General features: G+C 42.2%; 1 long non-coding RNA gene across 6 annotated transcripts in view; it reads left to right on the top strand.

The window, feature by feature from the left end:
• The window catches only part of LOC120759224 (uncharacterized), an 87,496-nt gene that overhangs the window by 6,905 nt on the left and 62,065 nt on the right, over window positions 1-18,526 (top strand). The window lies entirely within an intron of this gene.

Here is an 18,526-nt window from a genome sequence, read left to right as displayed (position 1 = left end):
CTGGGTACACAAGATTTATTCTTTTAATAGTTCTATTCTTTTGACAGTTATTCATTTATGTGGTTTCCACTGTATTTCTCACATTACTTGGCTTTTCTGCATTTTAAATACAGAAGAGGGAAAAGTAAGATGCATTTTTGAGGAAGCAGCAGTTAATTCACCTTAACTGTAGGGGACAGTCATAATGTAGATGTTATAAAGAGAATGTCAGTAAGATGAGATCAATTGATCTTGAGAAAGAATTCTGTTGGAGCCTCAAGCAAGCCTTTAGCAAGAATTGTGACAATGACTGAGGTTTGGCTTCACTTTTGAAGCCTTCCTTGCTTTCTGGTGGACAGTCCCAATCTCCAGAATATTTTTTCCTCTTCAGGTTTGAAATGTACTTTCTCACTTAATATTAAAAAGAAAGTTTTATACTATACTGAATTATTTTTCCATTAAAGCAATGTGTTTCCTTCAGTTATCAAAGCTGACTTTTTATTTTAAAGTCTGGTGGACTTCTCTAATGCCAAGGAACAGGAGGTAACCAGTAAAAGTGTACTGGTGCTCCATGTATTTTCATGAGCAGAATTCCTACTGATGGCACTTCAAAGGCAGTGTGGCTCTACAGTAGTTGTCATCCTGATCTGTAATTTCTCTTTATTATTATTATTATATTTCTTATATTTATTCTTTTATTCCTAATATTATTTTTATTATACCTTTATAATTACTCTTTTCCCTTTATCTGATGTTGTGGGTTTCTGTTTCTCCTGTTATCTTGCCTGATTCCGGTGTAACTGCCTGGAGAGGCCCCATCAATGTACAGTGTGCTGTGAGGGGTTGGGTAGGACACTCTACCCCAGACATTTTATATCCTTAGAGAGAGCTGTAGGAAACATTTGTGTGGGGGGGAGCAGCAGGCAAAAATGGGCAGTGCATTATTTATATTTAATCACCTGGAACTCTGTCATCAGTAGGAAAAATATCTAAGCTGACCCATTGCCAGCTCAGCAGTGTGCTGTGAGTGACCACAAGCCTGGTCACTGTATGGGGAAGGTTAAATGGTTAATTACTGAGGAAAATTCTGGTTAATATTTCCAACTGATTTATTGGAGAGCACTTGGAACAGAAAGAAATACCCTGTACTGAAAGGATATGGTGAAACACTATCAATTTAAGAAAACAGTTTTGCGTCGGTTTATTGTTTCTGGTTTTCTCCTACCCCATCAGTGGACATGAATCAAACTGGTGATAAATCATATTTCATACACTGCCTTTGCCCATGGCATGTGCTCCTTTGGAACCAGGCTGGGACAGGAGGAGTTCTGCAAGGCTCTCCTGGTGTGTAACCATTCAAGGGACATTCCCAAATTCCAGCCCCAGTCTTGAACACTCAAGTTGATTGCAAATGCATTTCAAAGTTTTTTGGTGGTGTTTGTTTGTTTTTTGGGTTTTTTTTTCCAATGGTTTGATTACATTATCTGCCAGTACCCTTTAGTTTTCAGGCCTGGTACAGCAGCCTCTCACCTGTGTGGATAGATTCCCATGGTTTGGAGCACAGTATTTGCCAGCTTGTTGAACAAAAGCTGTGTGTGAAGGTATGTGAACACCCTGTTTTGGCGCTTTTTGTAAACATTTTCAATCAGGCAGGCTGTTTGTGCGTGCTCCAGGAGCCAGAGGCAGCAGAAAGCAGCGCTGGGTGCTGCTGTGCCGGTGCTGCTGTAGCAGCTCCGAGAGCAGCAGATGGCACGCTGCCCCCATGCCTGTAAATCCTTACCTACGGGTCCCGCTGGCAGCTCTCTGCAAACTGGCTGTAAACAGGCTCACGCTTGGAAGCAGAAAAGTCAGGCATCAATCAAAGGACTAAGTTAATACACACTTAAATAAATATTCAGGACTGCCTGGATTGTTTTATTTACAGAATGGATAATGGAAATTGTGCCTGCTTCAGCCATGTTGTAATGATTCTGTTTGCTATATGCTTGCATACAGACAAACAGAAAATGGTTAGAGAACCGTGAAGAGTCTAAGGAAAATGTAGAACAAGTCTTCCAGATAAATATACAAATTTGATTCATTAATTAACTCGTAATCTTAAACTTGTACATATAATAAAAGCAAACTCATTGTAGAAAAAGAGATCTGGCTAGGTAAATTAAGGCATTCTTATTAATAAGCCCACTGGGGCTTGCTGTCTGAGGAAGGAGAGCAAAACCTCTGAAACTTCTTCCATGATGCTGTAATACACTTCTAGTGCCATAACCATTCCAGTACAAAAATAATGCATCAAGACACTGTCTTTGGAACTGGCAGACCTTTGAATACATAGATATTAAATTTCTGTTGAATACTGGACTGGACTCTCTGGTACTGTACAGGACTGTTAATACCAGTCTATCAACTGTCTATCAGTACATATTTTGTTTTAATGCTGGCATGACTTAGTTTTCATAGTGTCACGGTTTTGTGGTGTATTGCTGGTTTGGATGCTGGAAGGGTAGGAGGAAGAAAGTTGTCTGGAAAAGCGGTGCTGCCAAGAACAGCAGACATTTGCCCTTGGAGGGGGAAAAGGCAACAGGAGAGGTTTGTAGCATTCCCTGGAGCAGTTCATTGTGCCGCTATTCCCAATTCTGCTGGGATAGGCTGGATCAACAGCCTGTGGGATGGGCAGGGTTTGCCTGTGACTACCCCTAATTGGACATTAGGTACTGCCAAGGTCAATAAAACTGATAAGTCTTGCTGATTAGTGTATCAAAAGAAATGCAACTGAGTGAAAGTAGTTACTGACATTTCTTCAGTTCACGTAGAATTGTTAACTTGAAACAAGTTTAACACTAAGGCAGCTTCATACTCGGGAGTTCTGACACCAGTAACAGTTCAGTTTCCGCACGTATACTGTCACAGTGATTGTAAAAATGAGATTGCTTTGACTGAATGCTTTTCTCTTGAGGTTGCACTAAGAGTTATTCTGGAAGTGAAAAACAGTCCTAGTTCCTGAAAAACATAGGTGTAGAGACAGAAAGTTCTTTTTATTGTCAGATCTTTTGCATCGTATTTTTCTGGGGGAATGCTTTTAGTCGTCAAATGTTTTGTAATTGAAAACAGAATCATTGCGCGGAAAGTGCGGTGAAGAAGCAGCACGTGAGGAGGCAGCTGTGGTCTCCAGGTGCCGGTGCCCCGGTGCCTCGATGGCTCGGTGCCCCGGTGGTTCTGTGCCCCGGTGCCTCGATGGCTCGGTGCCCCGGTGGTTCTGTGCCCCGGTGGCTCGGTGCCCCGGTGCCTCGGCGGTTCTGTGCCCCGGCGCCCCGGTGGTTCTGTGCCTCGGTGGTTCTGTGCCCCGGTGGTTCTGTGCCCCGATGGCTCGGTGCCCCGGTGGTTCTGTGCCCCGATGGCTCGGTGCCCCGGTGGTTCGGTGCCCCAGTGGTTCTGTGCCCCAGTGGTTCTGTGCCCCGGTGCCTCGGCGGTTCTGTGCCCCGGCGCCCCGGTGGTTCTGTGCCTCGGTGGCTCGGTGCCCCAGTGGTTCTGTGCCCCGGTGGCTCGGTGCCCCGGTGCCCCGGCGGTTCTGTGCCCCGGCACCCCGGTGGTTCTGTGCCTCGGTGGTTCTGTGCCCCGGCGGTTATATGCCCCGGCGGTTCTGTGCCCCGGCGGTTCTGTGCCTCGGCGGTTCTGTGCCCCGGTGGTTCTGTGCCCCGGTGGTTCTGTGCCCCGGCGGTTCTGTGCCCCGGTGGCTCGGTGCCCCGGCGGTTCTGTGCCCCGGCGCCCCGTTGGTTCTGTGCCCCGGTGGCTCGGTGCCCCGGCGGTTCTGTGCCCCGGTGGCTCGGTGCCCCGGCGGTTCTGTGCCCCAGTGGTTCTGTGCCCCGGCGGTTCTGTGCCCCGGCGCCCCGGTGGTTCTGTGCCCCGGTGGCTCGGTGCCCCGGCGGTTCTGTGCCCCAGTGGTTCTGTGCCCCGGCGCCCCGGTGGTTCTGTGCCCCGGCGGTTCTGTGCCCCGGCGCCCCGGCTGTTCTGTGCCCCGGCGGTTCTGTGCCCCGGCGGTTCTGTGCCCCGGCACCCCGGTGGTTCTGTGCCTCGGTGGCTCGGTGCCCCGGCGGTTCTGTGCCCCGGCGCCCCGGTGCCGCTGCGGCCCAGGCGCGGTGGGAGCCCAGCGCGCGGCGCTGTTGCACCGGAGCTCAGCGGGGTCGGGCGCGCTCTGTCAATGTCACCGCGCTCTTACCCGATCGCTACGTGTGCGAGGGCGGCGCTTGCTTCGCCTGCTAAAAGGAGTTTTTATTAAAGTGCGCTTAGGCGAGCTCTTTACTGTGAAACGGTTAACGGTTCGCTGCTCGGATCTTTCCAGCCGGCCCTGGATGAGTTCAGAGAAGCCCTGCGTTGGTTAATCCGTCCCGTGTGCTGCAGTTTGAGGGAACCCTCTGGAAGTGAAGAACCTTGGCAATGGGGTGTTCCAGCAAGCCGTGCTTTTATTTTGCCCCAGCTTTAAATAGCGGTGATGGGGACCCAAGGTGGGAGAGCAGAAATGAAAATCCTGGCTGCAAGGTTTCTGGGGAGCAGCCTCATGTGCGCACGGAGAGATGCAGCCACCACCTGGCACCAGAGGGGTGTCGGTCACACAGTCTGGGAACCTGGGCTTTTAGCCTTGGCAAAGCTGCATTATCATAAAAAAGTATCTCAAGGGTTTAGAATTTAGACTACAGTGCGTTTAGAGGGGAGGAAAAGAATAGTTTTCTTGCTGGACTGTGTTTGCAGCAGCTGAAAGCCAGGTGTGTGTATAGCCAGATGTCACCTGAGCACTGAGCACAGGCTTGTCCTCTCACCTGGAAGGGGCGTTCTCTTGACTTATTTTGAGATTTCTTCAGTATGTGTATATCTCTTTGATTACATCACCTGCAGACACAAATCATGACCTCGGAAAAAAAGAGAAATATACTTATTGTGCAGCGTGTGACTGCTTTTCCCCTGTGCAATGAAAGAGCAGAGATCTGCAGCAGTCCCACTGCCTTCAGTGGGATCCTTGCAGGTGGAGGAGTTGAGCTGTGAGTGGCTCAGCAAAAGCGCTGGGCCCTGGCATCTCCATGATTAATGATATCTTAACCCTTATGAATGATTATCCTTTCCTGGCTATAAAATACATACACTGTTTTATTTCATTACCACGAGGTGAAGATCCAACACTGACAGGTGCTGGGAATTAGCAGGCAGTTTTGAAATTGTTCTGTGCACTAGAAATTAGATCTCATTTTAATTCAGCTTTTCCAAACTGGTAAATGAGGTTAATGCCATACATATTCAGCTGATATGGATGAAGAAATTGATATAAAGTAGATCAACATAGCTACAGGGCTACTTTAATTTATACGTAAAGAGGCAGTGATAAATGAAAGTAATGCAGTAGTGGTCACTAAACTCCTCAGCCATCAGGGATTCAATAGTGTTAGCTGCTCATTAAAGACATAGTTGGGGTTACCGCAAATAGAAATTTGAAAAGAAATAGCCAACTAACCCTTAATTATCGAAACATAGAAAATACTAATTATGCCTTAATTAGCTTTTCTTTTAATGTACTGAAATTGTTACTTTTCGTGTAGCACAAATGGATAGTTATATCAACAATAAATAGCTTGTTTTAATAACTTTCTTTCACCTCTGGGAAAACCACACTCCAATTTTTAATATGCAATAATGCTTCTCTCTAGCCTGTAGGAGATGAAAATTATTAAGTAGCTTTATTTTTTGAAGATCTTACAGCAGCTTTGGGAAGAATTATTTCACTATGCATCAATTATTTTTAATTGAACTGAATACATTTCAGATTGCATGAAATGCCTCTCATTTAAGTTTAACATTTAGAGTTTGTTAAGGATATACCACAATGAGAATTGGATACAACTTATTTCTGTGGCATATCCTAGGAAGAATAAAAAACGGTTGTTTCAGAAGAAAAATATTGTTACTGATATTTTCCCCTTCACTGGGCCAAATCTCATTTTTACTCCATCATAGCTCCCACACTGTTCTCATCCAATCTCCCTGAAGTTTACATAAGAAAGTCAGGTTGGCTTTGGTGGATCTGGAATCCTCTGGTGCTGATGGGAAGCTCCAACAGCTGTTGCAGAGTTCCTCTCCTCGAGAGGCACCCAGAGCCTTCCCCTGTGGGTGTGTGCAGGAAGGAAAAGCCTAGCACAGCTGCCTGTGGTTTGTCAGACACAGAAGGTTTGTGTTTTTCCACCTACAGAATGTCAGGGAAGCACTGAGAAGTGCTGGTCATGAGAAATCCAAATTCACTTAACAGCCCGTGCTGAATTAAATAGAAGGTAAGTGTTAGTACAGAAGTCAAAATAAGTAGTTCTTAGTAACAAAACCTTGGCAAACTTCAAATCACAATGTCTGTCCTTTAATTGCTTTTTGAAAATTTCTTTATTGAATTTCTCCATTACCTGGAAATCCTGAACGACAAACACACCATGAAGATATAGAGACAAACAGTCAGAACTTTGTGGAATCATAAACCCTGGGTTCCTCATTAGATTGAGCTGTAAAGTGTTCTTCATTTTACATGTCCTCAATTCCATCATTTTTTATGTGGTTGTTTATGTGGGAATTGATGCTCTTCTTCCTGGACTGAACAGCACGTTCCCTTCTGCATTTGCTTGGGGAATTTTTATTCTGCTTTCTCTTTTCTCAGATTTTACATATTATACTCCTGCCTTCTTCCTTCTCTTACAATAATGTTTTAAAAGTCCTTTTAAGCCCTTAAAAACCTCGTTTTCTTTCCCCCCTCCCCCCCCCACGAAGTCCAGTGTATTTGCTGTTCTGTTACTTAACACCTCTCTCACTTGTCACCTTTGGGCTCCTTGCTCATGACAACTAAACCTGCATGAATCATTATAGAGATATTCTTTACTCACACATTTGCAATTAAAGCACTGATTTCAGTGCCATGCTATTTTATTTTAGAATTTTATAACACAGTTCAGCAATACTAAAAATAAATAGTAAGCCCAGTTCAGTTCTTTGCTTGTCTGTAGCTGAGCTTTATTTTGTAGCTGCTAATAAAGGCACATTATCATGTTCAGGGATTGCAATTATCACTGAAATGTGTAGGTCCATTAACTGCAACATTAGGCTGAGGGTATAATTACTGTCTAGAGCCAATATCTGTGTGAAGTTACGTCTATGATGCTATTAAGCTATAAGCAATATTTGTAAACTAATATTTAAACATTTCAGAATTGATTCCATCACTTGTGGACTCAAAATCTAATCCTACTTCTATTCCAAATTATTGATGATACAAGTGTTTGGCAAATACATTACTAAGTTATTTGGATGTGAGTATAATTTGTGATGTGAGAGGGAATACTGTTTTTCTAATAGCAAGTGCCAGAATGAACTGAGCTGGTGGCAGGAGGAGAAAGAAGCTGTGGTGACAACAAAATGCTGATAGTGGTACAGTGTGTGAAAAAATGCTGCAAACAGGATGAATTTTTTCCGGAGTTACATTTCAGATAATTTAGTACAGCAATTTAACCACATAAAAACCTGTTGCATGCTTAGAGGACAGGAAGGTAAAGACTTTCCTAATAATATCACAAGTGTGTTTTGTAGAGGAATAAAGCTGACTTTGTGCATTGATTTGCTTTCAGAAAAAATTCTAGAGTTTCTGCTGACAGAACATGAAGCTGCCTGTGAAATTAGGTGGAGAGTTCATTTGCAAAATTAGTCTAAGTCTGATGTCAGTAGTTCCACACATGTGGAGATGTTTGCATCTGTAATAAAGTGACCTTTTGCTGCATTTTGTTTTATATGCAAAATATGCATAATAGTAATCAACTTTTAAGTGCTTGTGTAAATTAATTTTCTGTTGTATTTCCTTGGCATTTGAGTCATAGCCACCCCTTTGGTTAATTTTTTTACCTGTCTCAGTAATGGATAGGGCATGCTGTTTGGCAGAAAATGTTAAGAGAATCACTCTTTCATAATTTTACATCTTATTTTGTATGTAAATGCATTTCAGATTTTTCTAGGACAGAGGAACTATCACATTGCTTAATAATATTTTTTCTGGTACAGATATACTTAAAAGATACCTAATGGAATTGCTATTTCTGCTTTACAACTGTTGTTTTGGATTCGGCTTTCACATGGATCTGCTTTGTGGCTTTCCAGCCTCTGCTCTGTCTTTGGCGGCCAGACTTGGTTGTTCTGACACTGTTTATGTTTGCTGCCCAGATCACTGTGACTTCATATTTATTAGATTGTTTGTATTTTTTATGTTATATTCTTTGTTTCAAAATTCACGTATTTGACCTCAAGCAGATTCTCTGAGTAACCTCTAACTGCTCGACCTTTTCCCTTGTGCTGCATTTCCCAAATCAATTTAGCAAGAAGGAGTAAGAAGCAAATAGGGCATCTTGGGGAAAAAAAATCCCCGGCAACCCAGACTAACTTATGACTTAGTCATCTAAAATATATTGGTTTCGTTGCTGTACATTGGTCTTGCATCCTCATTATTTAAGTAGCTTAATGAATTAATTTAACAGACCTTTCAGAATGTAAATTAACCATCAGAGTTCAGAGCAGAGTGAATAATTCTTTAATATTAGACTACAGCAATTTTTATAATTCAAGTTAAACTTAATTATGAAATTGCTTATTGCATATTTGGCAGAAATATGTGTAATTCAAAGAAAAAAAATATGCAAAATAGCACATCATAAGTACATCTGTCAAAAAAAGAACAATCCGGTAAAATCCCAGGAGTCAGAAAATTCTTGTTGATACTGGGTGAGTTATCCACCTTTCTGTTTGGGTCCTGGGATCGTGGTGTGCACTGGCCAGCACTGCTGAAAGGAGGGTTGTGTGATTTTACCTGATCAGTTGTTAACCTCTCCTTCAAAATTACTTATGAAATTTAGTTACCAGCAATTAGTGTATTACAAAAACCCTCCTCTGGATAGTCGTCTAGATTTTCCTTTAGAACAGTGTTGTCAGTTTAGATTTATAAAGGGGAATATGTATTTGTCTGGCAGTGTTCTTAAACAGGAATTTTACCACAGCACTAACTTCAGTGCATTGTATTTTTTTTTCCCTGAAAATATACTTAACCCAAGTAGCAGTCTTTCCAAGTAGCTTTATGCACTGATGATTTCTATTCTTATGTGGTGAAATTGAGTAATAATAATAATAATTAAGTGCAGACCTTTGTGACCTCAAGGTCAGTTGGTTTTTAACTTACAAAAAAGTGTACGTTAAACACGGCAAGGGAACTCTCCATCACTTGGGGCTCTTGGTTATAGTTGTAAGTTCTAGGTTAATCCAGAATTGCAAAGGACATGCTTTTCCTCCTTTTACCTTTTACTCTTATATCACTACTCCTGTTTTTTTTACTAAAGAGAATTGGACTGTTTGCATTCCTATTATGGTCTATTAATTGTATTTTTCATGCTTTTTAGAGTTATTTAGAGGTATTTGTGTGGAAAGAGCAATGTTGGCCTGATCAAGTATCATGGAGCAGCATGTACAGAAACATTTTGCTCTCTTGTCGAGCTGTTGTCACCTGACCAGCAATGCATCACTTCCACTCCAAAAGAGAGAGAGTCAGTGGAGCTGAGCTCCTAAGGACTCTTTCCTTCAGAGCAGCACTCACATCCAGTGTATAGGATGAGAAACCTTTTGGGGTTTGAGATAGAAATGAGGCTTCAACTACTTCCTCTGTTTCGCAGTTCCTTTGATCTGGAACCTTTCCAGAGGTGTGAAGTCATCAGATTTCACAATCAAATTTTTTTTTTTTTTTTTTTTTTTTAAATTTGGACTACCCTTGGCTTCACATGACTTATGTAGATGCTGTCTGGGAGTGTCAGCTGGAGAAAACATCCACATCACTGTAAAATGCTTCATGATGAATAAAGGGAAAAGACTCCTCTGAGGCAGGTGAGATGTCACACCTACTTCCTTTCTTTTGCACTTGTGTGACAATAACAGTACCAGGAAAGGCCTGCACAGAAATCTCTGCAGAAACTGCATTTTGCTCAAAGAGAGCAAGCACTCATGTTTCTATTTGAGTGGCAGTTTGTGGCTCATCTGAACATTTTGATAATACTTGCCCTCTATCTTTTTTTTTTTTCTTTTCTATTAAATATTTGAACTATTTGCGCTTTTCATCCCATTTTATTGTGCCATTAGGAAAAGCAGTAGAGCATTTTCAATTGTCAAGTTTAACTGGGAAAATACTTAAAAAAAAAAAAAAAAATACAGAGCCAATCACTTTTGCTTATGTGATTTGCTTTGGTGCTGAAAAGCCAAAGAGCACACAGGTATGGTGTTAGAGGGTACCATACAGTGTTTTTTCTCCAGGGAAAGGAAAATGAACCCATTGCCTCTCTATTGTTTCTTTTCTTTTGTGTTGCACAAGAAATTAAAGAGGACAGATCTTTCTGTGAGATCTTGCGTCAAACCAACTTACCCAGGGTCATTCTCCTCCTCAGGGAATATTTGGCTTGTCACCTGCAATTCTAGGAACACTCATAGAGGCCCTGGTGAGGAGTCAATGTTGTTAGGACCTTTCCATCCAGGTGAGGTGAGCCATGAGAGATCAGCAGCTTCCCTTTAGGGATCTACAGTAGGGCTGGTACAAATGTTTTGAAGAAGTCTGATTCTTTAGAAGCTTTCAAGCTGTTGACATTAGTTTGTTTTTTCAAGGCCAAACTGCGTATGCTAGAAGGTCTTCAGGGTGTTAGAGACTTGTTCTAGCTGCACAGGCTCTGCAGCTGCCTTCAATTTATACAGCCCCCTGCATAAGTTATTTCTGAGTGTCATGGCACCGTGGCTGAGTTTCGTGCAGTAGCAGGACTGCTTGGTAAAGCTGCCAGTACCCTTGGAAGCTCAGATATCTCCTGAGCTACAGGGATTTTAAGGAAATTCATACATTGCAAAGTAAATCAAATGATTTGTATTTATTAGTAATTGTGGTGATCCTTTTAAAAATGGTTTCACACACTGTGAAATCCTTTATTTATATCCTTTAGAAATAAATAAATCCATCGGTCCCATCTGTTGGGAAGCACAGGCTGTGTGAGAGGCAGAGGGTCAGCAAGGAAGCATGGACTGGGCTGGGAGTGCTTCTGCTCAACATGCAGTGAATAATCTGAAAAACCTGTTTATTTTGGTGTTGTATAAAGATTCAATCAAAGGAACACTTCCAGGCTGCCACCATGAATACTTAGATGGTGAACTATATGAAGTTATTTCTAGAGGTGCATAAATCTGTCAAGCGGGACTGATGTGTGATAGGGGGAGGTGTTTCTCTTGCCAACCCTGGATTACTTTTTGCAGTTCAACTTTGATTTAGTTTGCCTTTTGCTCTCCTGCTGTGCCAATAAGCAAATTCTTATGCAAATACATCCCTCCTGCTCACCTCTGGAGGGCCAGGGGGAGGGGAAGCAGGCGGGGCAGGTGGAGGCTGCTTGCTCTGCAATTTCCACACACACGTTGGTGGCTTTAAGCTTCCTGCTTCCATGACACTAGTTTAGCCCAAAACAAGGGAGAAGATATTTTTGAGAAATATATATTTCATTTTTAAGCATCCTTAACCTTAATAGTTATGACAAATTTTTAATATATATGCATTTGAGGTGGCGTTAATAATTCACATGTGTTTCATTAAGAAAAAGAACAGACTGTCTATAGGGCCATTAAGTCCTTACTTGGCTAAGATCATCAAAATTTAGATGACTTAAAATGGTATCTTGTTGGGGTCATAATATGCTGCTTGAAAAAAAGTACCCTGTGATTTAGTTTTGATTCTGACAATACTCAAAAGGATTTGTTGTCTTACAGACCTTTCTGCAAACTACTAATGGGATGAACACAATATATCACTTTTATAATAGTGCACTATTAAAGGCAAACATAAAGCAGTCTGAAGCCCATAAGTGCTGCCAACAGCTCCTGCTTTAATGAATTCCCTTTTAGATGTCCATTAAATGCTCATGGCAAATGTACTCATAATGGAAATGGCAAATCTAAATGGGTAGATATGAATAATCCATGGAGTTTAAATTCTGTTTATGATCATCTTCACATTTAGTTTTCAAGACAATGCAGTTTAGTTTTCATTACAGTTTGGAATAAAGAGGACAGGGAGTAATTGATTGCTTCAAGCAGATTAAAATCAATGGGTTGCTTTTCAAAGAACCTGTTCAATGCAGTAATTTCAACTTTAACCATTGATTTAGGGAACCCAACACAAAATGTTTTTGCCGTGTGAACTTCTATGTGGAAAGACTAATACTAATTTTATTTCTATATATCTGTATATAGAAATATATAGAGGTTGTTATCAGTATGTGCATGAGTAAACAGTGATCTATAGTAAGTTATTTTGGTATTATTGCACTCATGTAATGAATCAATGAGATTCCCGTCATCATTGGGATACTGTTTGTAAACCATTAGCACACAGAAATTGCAGCCCATCATACATCATTACTGTGATTGAGGCTTTATTACCATATTCTCAAATTGCTTGCTTGCTATAAAACTAAATAGACACCAGACAACTATAGGTAGACGATAGACTGTGCATTATTGGGCTGGAGTAATGAAGGATTATTGTAGCATAATGGGGCACAACTTATGAGGAAAATAAACTTGGCAGCAAAGGAAAGCTTGAGTGTTTTTAATGTTTGTTGTTATTGCTTTAAAGGTCAAATATATTTGTTATGATCGAGTTATCGTTTCCTTATTTCATGAATCATGCGCTTTTTGTGTTCTACGTAGGCCTTGTTTTATATTTAAGCATTTAAAACACAGGAACTGCACTGCACCTTTCAGCTCCAGAGGTGGATTTACAGTTCCAGGGAGTGGTGTGGTTGTTGAGGTGCCGTAGCTCTTCACACATTGGTTTTGTGCTGGACAGAGGCAGGAAAGGAAAACTGCATCAACAGACGTCACCTGTTAAATGTGATATAAGTTCTGCAAACACAAAGAGGCAAAGTATACATTAGCAATTTGGGGAGCTATAGTGAAAGGATTTATGATACCTTCGTTTTAAAAGATGAGAGGACATGCTGAATATCGACCTGGGGAATTTAGCAATCTCTTGTGACAGAACCAGGGACTTTACAGTACAACACCAACATACACAGGATATATTCAAGGTGTTACTTTCTCCAGCTACAGAAAAAAGTGTATTTTAGAAAATTGAACATGAGACATTCAGAGAGGGAAGCATCTCTTCATACTTCCATGAGATTTCAGAGATGGTTCTGAAAAAGACATAACAGTCTGTAATGGTGACAAAGAGGTATCAACATCCTTCATCCATTTTACTTGCCTCCTCAGAAGGATCCAAACCTTCACACTCTTCTAAATTTATGCTGTCAGTGCCATCCTTCATCAATATTTGATTCTTCTTTTCTAGAGTTTTTAGAATATCACAGCAAAATGTGGTAACTTCCATATTTTAGTAAAGTAGAACATGTTTCTGCCAGTTATGTTTAGCTGAATTTTTGCATGAGCCAGGGTTGTAAACCTTTGGGTGCTGATGTTTTGGGAGAGCAGGCTCCTTAGGGCTTGGCTATCTACAGGCAGAGACTGCTAAAAAACGTAACAGTGTTAAAACTTCTGTAAGTTGTTAAAAAAATTCCGTAAAGTGATGTACAGCTATGTACCTGACAATTCCAGTTTTAATAATAGCGATATTCCATATTTTTTTGCATGAAAGCTTCTGGAGTTCTTAATGGGGACTAGTGAAGCCATCAGGGTAGAGTACTCAATTACTGAGAGGCAGTGAGCACTTGATGTGCATTCATTTTTGCAAGGGATTTTGCAAACACATGCTTTTTAATGAAGTATATTTGACCTTTCTTTGGCTTCCATTTGGCATGAATTCACATTTCATTTCGGTTCTGAAAGTAGAGGCAATGTCTGTAAACCACAACACATCATTATGCACCAGTCCAAACAGGAGGTAAGGATAGGGGAGGAAATTATTGTTTTGCTGTATTTTATAGATGTTTGACAGTACACATGTATCATGATATTTTTAACTAGGATATATACAATAAGGCATTCCAGGTTGAGAAATGGTCAAAACATATTGCTGATATGCAATCTAGACACAAAGTGTTGCTTCTTATGAGTAGAATGTGTCAGACCTGGAAAACTTAGAGCTTTTGTCTGAGTTAGCTGTTAGTGCTTCTCTCGTGAGCTCATGGCTTTGCAGTGAGTCCTGCTTGCTGAGAGCCCTCCTGCAGCTCCCCTCCTTAGACAAGCAACTTCCTTGGCTCAAGGAAAAACCTTTTGAAGTGATAATGATTCTGTAATATACCGATAGAAGATTGTGTGATTCCATTATCTCTCAAATGGGCATTGGTTTGTAGAGAGCTTCCCCTTTGTCCTCTCATCAGGAATTGGGTTTGTTCAGTGCTCGGCGAGTCTGTTCTGATTTCCTCGAAGAGAGATGGCTGTCAGAGAGTCTGAGCGTTCTGGAGTAATCACTGTTAGGCAATGATCTTTTCTTGAGTTTATGACAGCTGTAATTATAAACCTCTCACCAGCTGGGTTTTTCATAGACATGATTACCACAGCAAATATGTTCAGCTGTTAGGTTTGAGGAATATATTTCTATAAACTTTTAGGCAGATCTTTCATGTAGTTGCAGAAAGTGTCTCTAACTTTATGATGTGTTGATACATTTTTACATAATAATGCCTTACATATTCTAGAGTGCTGCATGAAGTCACTTATTTTTATTTACGTTAAATTTCTTCATGTGTATTTGGTAATACTTAGATAGATGCGTTCTCATTTAATCAGTAGAAATCACATAATTTGCTCATTTCCCAGAAATTGTGAGGTATGTTTGATTGCTCTTTTTAATGGTATGAATTATTTTGGTTTGAAATATTTTTAAAACGTTTCATTTGGAAATATCACTCAGGTTTTGACTATTAGATTTAACACGATTGCATTTGGTTTCCTCATCAAAAGTGGAGAACATTTAATATTTATTCATAAGAAAAGTATTAGAGAAGTTGTCAATAAATTTTCTGTCATAATTGAATCATAGAATATCTAAATTGTTGATAATATAATCTGCTCGTTAAACAAAAGTGTCTAGAGAAAATGATGGATTAATTGACTGATGGCTAAGGTTTCTCTGAAATATAATGGTTTACCCAGTTTGATTTGATTTGTGTAAAATAACTTCTCTAATAAACAATTTGCTCAGAGGCAATAGAAGAAATGAATGGTTATCAAACCAAACTTAATTAGCCTCTCCTAGATTGATATTACTTGGGGAGTCTTCGTTTTAATTGTGGAGAGCTGGATATAAAGAGTTTGGTCCATTATATTTTTCCTGTATAAACACTATTGTGTAACTACCTATGGAATATAACATGTAAATTCATTTTAATAAGAGCTTGTAAAGTGAATTAGCTAATTATGCCAGGCCAAAAATGATTCCTTTAATTATTTTACATATTTAACTAGTACTTCAATTTTATTATTGTTAGTCTATAAACATAATTTGTATTAGCTCTGCCAAACTAATTAGAATATATAACTTAAACAGTTTTAAGAGTTTTGTTATGCTCATAATGCACTCTTCTCTTAAAAATACATTTCTATCATAGAAATATTCAAATAGTGAAGAAATTTTTGACATAGAAAAAATTTTATATGTGACGAAGAATACCTTTCTCTCAAAAATACATCTTCAGAAAAGTTCATATTGTTTGAGACTCTGGAATATTTGAAGGAAATATATGAAGAAAAAAACCTTTCTTTTCCTCGGAGATGGAGTGGAAACTAAACATAAATCATTGAGTAACATAACTTTGTGGGATTCCAGACCGTTAGGTTGTCCATGGATAACACAAACCACAAATACAGTCGCATTTCACCCTTTCAAAGGTTAAGCACATACGTAATTGTGTTAGTAGGTGAGAAGCTGCACAATCAGATTACAAAGGGTTGCTCTTAAAGGCTTCCAGTTAATTTAAGGTAAATAATTTTCTCTTTCCTTTAAAAAAAAAAAAAATTAAAGCATCTGTAGAAGGTTTACAAGATTTTAATATAAAATGTACATGAGAGGGCTGTTGTTTGAAGCTGAGTACGTGTGGAAAGCAAGACATTAGTGAGGAGTAATTTGGGTGTTCGTAATTATATTCATTCATGATTAATCTTGGGTTTATAAACTCAGAAATTAATCTGGTTTATTGTTTCTTCTCACACATGAAGTTTTCATTTTGACAGTTTGTTACTTTAGCTTTCCTTAGTATAGGGAACTACAGATAACTGAAAATGCAGGGAGGTAATAAGGAACATCTTCTACTTTTGTCTGTACCATCACTGGATGTCGGTGATGCACAGACTCGGGGACACGGAGCCTCCTGAGCGTGAACTGGTGCTGGGAGCCTGCCCTGGCACAGCGGGCACAGTGACAGGAGCCTGCCCTGGCACAGCGGGCACAGTGACAGGAGCCTGCCCTAGCACAGCGGGCACAGTGACAGGAGCCAGCCGTGGCACACCTGGCACCGTGACAGGAGCCAGCCCTGGCACAGCGGGCACAGTGACAGGAGCCTGCCCTGGCACACCTGGCAGAGTGACAGGAGCCTGCCCTGGCACAGCGGGCAGAGTGACAGGAGCCAGCCCTGGCACAGCGGGCAGAGTGACAGGAGCCAGCCCTGGCACAGCGGGCAGAGTGACAGGAGCCAGCCCTGGCACAGCGGGCACCGTGACAGGAGCCTGCCCTGGCACAGCGGGCAGAGTGACAGGAGCCTGCCCTGGCACAGTGGGCACAGTGACAGGAGCCAGCCCTGGCACAGCGGGCAGAGTGACAGGAGCCAGCCCTGGCACAGCAGGCACCGTGACAGGAGCCAGCCCTGGCACAGCGGGCACAGTGACAGGAGCCTGCCCTGGCACACCTGGCAGAGTGACAGGAGCCAGCCCTGGCACAGCGGGCACAGTGACAGGAGCCAGCCCTGGCACACCTGGCACCGTGACAGGAGCCAGCCCTGGCACAGCGGGCACAGTGACAGGAGCCTGCCCTGGCACACCTGGCACAGTGACAGGAGCCAGTCCTGGCACACCTGGCACAGTGACAGGAGCCTGCCCTGGCACACCTGGCACAGTGACAGGAGCCTGCCCTAGCACAGCGGGCACAGTGACAGGAGCCTGCCCTGGCACAGCGGGCACAGTGACAGGAGCCTGCCCTGGCACAGCGGGCACAGTGACAGGCGCCTGCCCTGGCACACTGGCACACTGGGCAGAGTGACAGGAGCCTGCCCTAGCACAGCGGGCACAGTGACAGGAGCCTGCCCTAGCACAGCGGGCACCGTGACAGGAGCCTGCCCTGGCACACTGGGCAGAGTGACAGGAGCCTGCCCTAGCACAGCGGGCACAGTGACAGGAGCCTGCTGCACAATGGCACCTTGAGCACATCTTTGGAGCAGAACCTCTGGTACTCTCAGCGTGTTCTCAGGAGCTCTCTCTGAGACTCGGGCACTTTGGTTTCAGTATCTCCACTCTGTCAGGCCAACAGAGCCCTGGGTCTGCGCGGGTGTCTGCACCCCTCACTGGAATGGCTCTGGGAACCTCACGGGTGTCTGCACCCCTCACTGGAATGGCTCTGGGAACCTCACGGGTGTCTGCACCCCTCACTGGAATGCCTCTGGGAGTCTCACGAGTGTCTGCACTCCTGACTGGAATGCCTCTGGGAGTCTCACCAGCGTTTGGAGAGCGAGATAGCAAGAACACACAGTAATCTTTGGCTTGTGGGAAGTTGATGGAAGTAACCAGTAAAGTCAAGCAAGTCCCTGGACACTATTTACATGTTACTATATTATGTGAGCTTCTGTGAGATGTTTACAGCTTTGACTGAATTTTCCCACAGCTTCCTGATGTAAACATCTTGTTTTTCCACATTCCTTTCTGATAATAGTCAACTGATGGAGTTCTAGCCTGGCCAGTAGGATAGAAAGGTAGTAGTCTTGTTCTCCAATCCCTGATCATTCTTCAAAACCTGTAAAAGTGAGGTCTTTGTAAGCAATAAAGCTTTTCCTTCTTCAGCCTTCATTTTGTGGAGTCAATCTGTGAGTATTTACTCGTGTCCACTAGCGGCACATTTACATATCAAACTTTATCAGTTAAATCTCATTAAAGTCCCTGAGAGTCTCACAACTACCTTGAGGTCCCTCCGGCTGTGACTCAGCAGTGCAGCAGAGAGGGCACATGGCCACCAAACCAAACCCAGATGTTGGATTCTGCTGAAAACACTGAGAGGAGGAGAGCAGCTCGGTGCAGATAGGTGCTCCTGCTGGAGGGCATCCTGGATGTCAATGTTAAAGACTCATCAATCTACAGAAAAAATCCAATGGCCCTGAGGTAGGGATTATAACCGCTCTCCTGACTAATTGTGGCAAGGACATCATGGAGAAGAGTGTAGCCAGATTGTGTGGCAGTTCCAACTAAATGTGTTTCTTTAAAGATTCTTCGCAATAATTTATATTCTTTGGTGAACTGTAATATTTTCCTTTACAAATCA

Source organism: Hirundo rustica, chromosome 14, assembly GCF_015227805.2.
Source record: "Hirundo rustica isolate bHirRus1 chromosome 14, bHirRus1.pri.v3, whole genome shotgun sequence".
Lineage (NCBI taxonomy): Eukaryota > Metazoa > Chordata > Aves > Passeriformes > Hirundinidae > Hirundo > Hirundo rustica.
The sequence above is the reverse complement of the archived record's forward strand: the minus strand, read 5'-3'. Positions and strand labels throughout refer to the sequence as shown.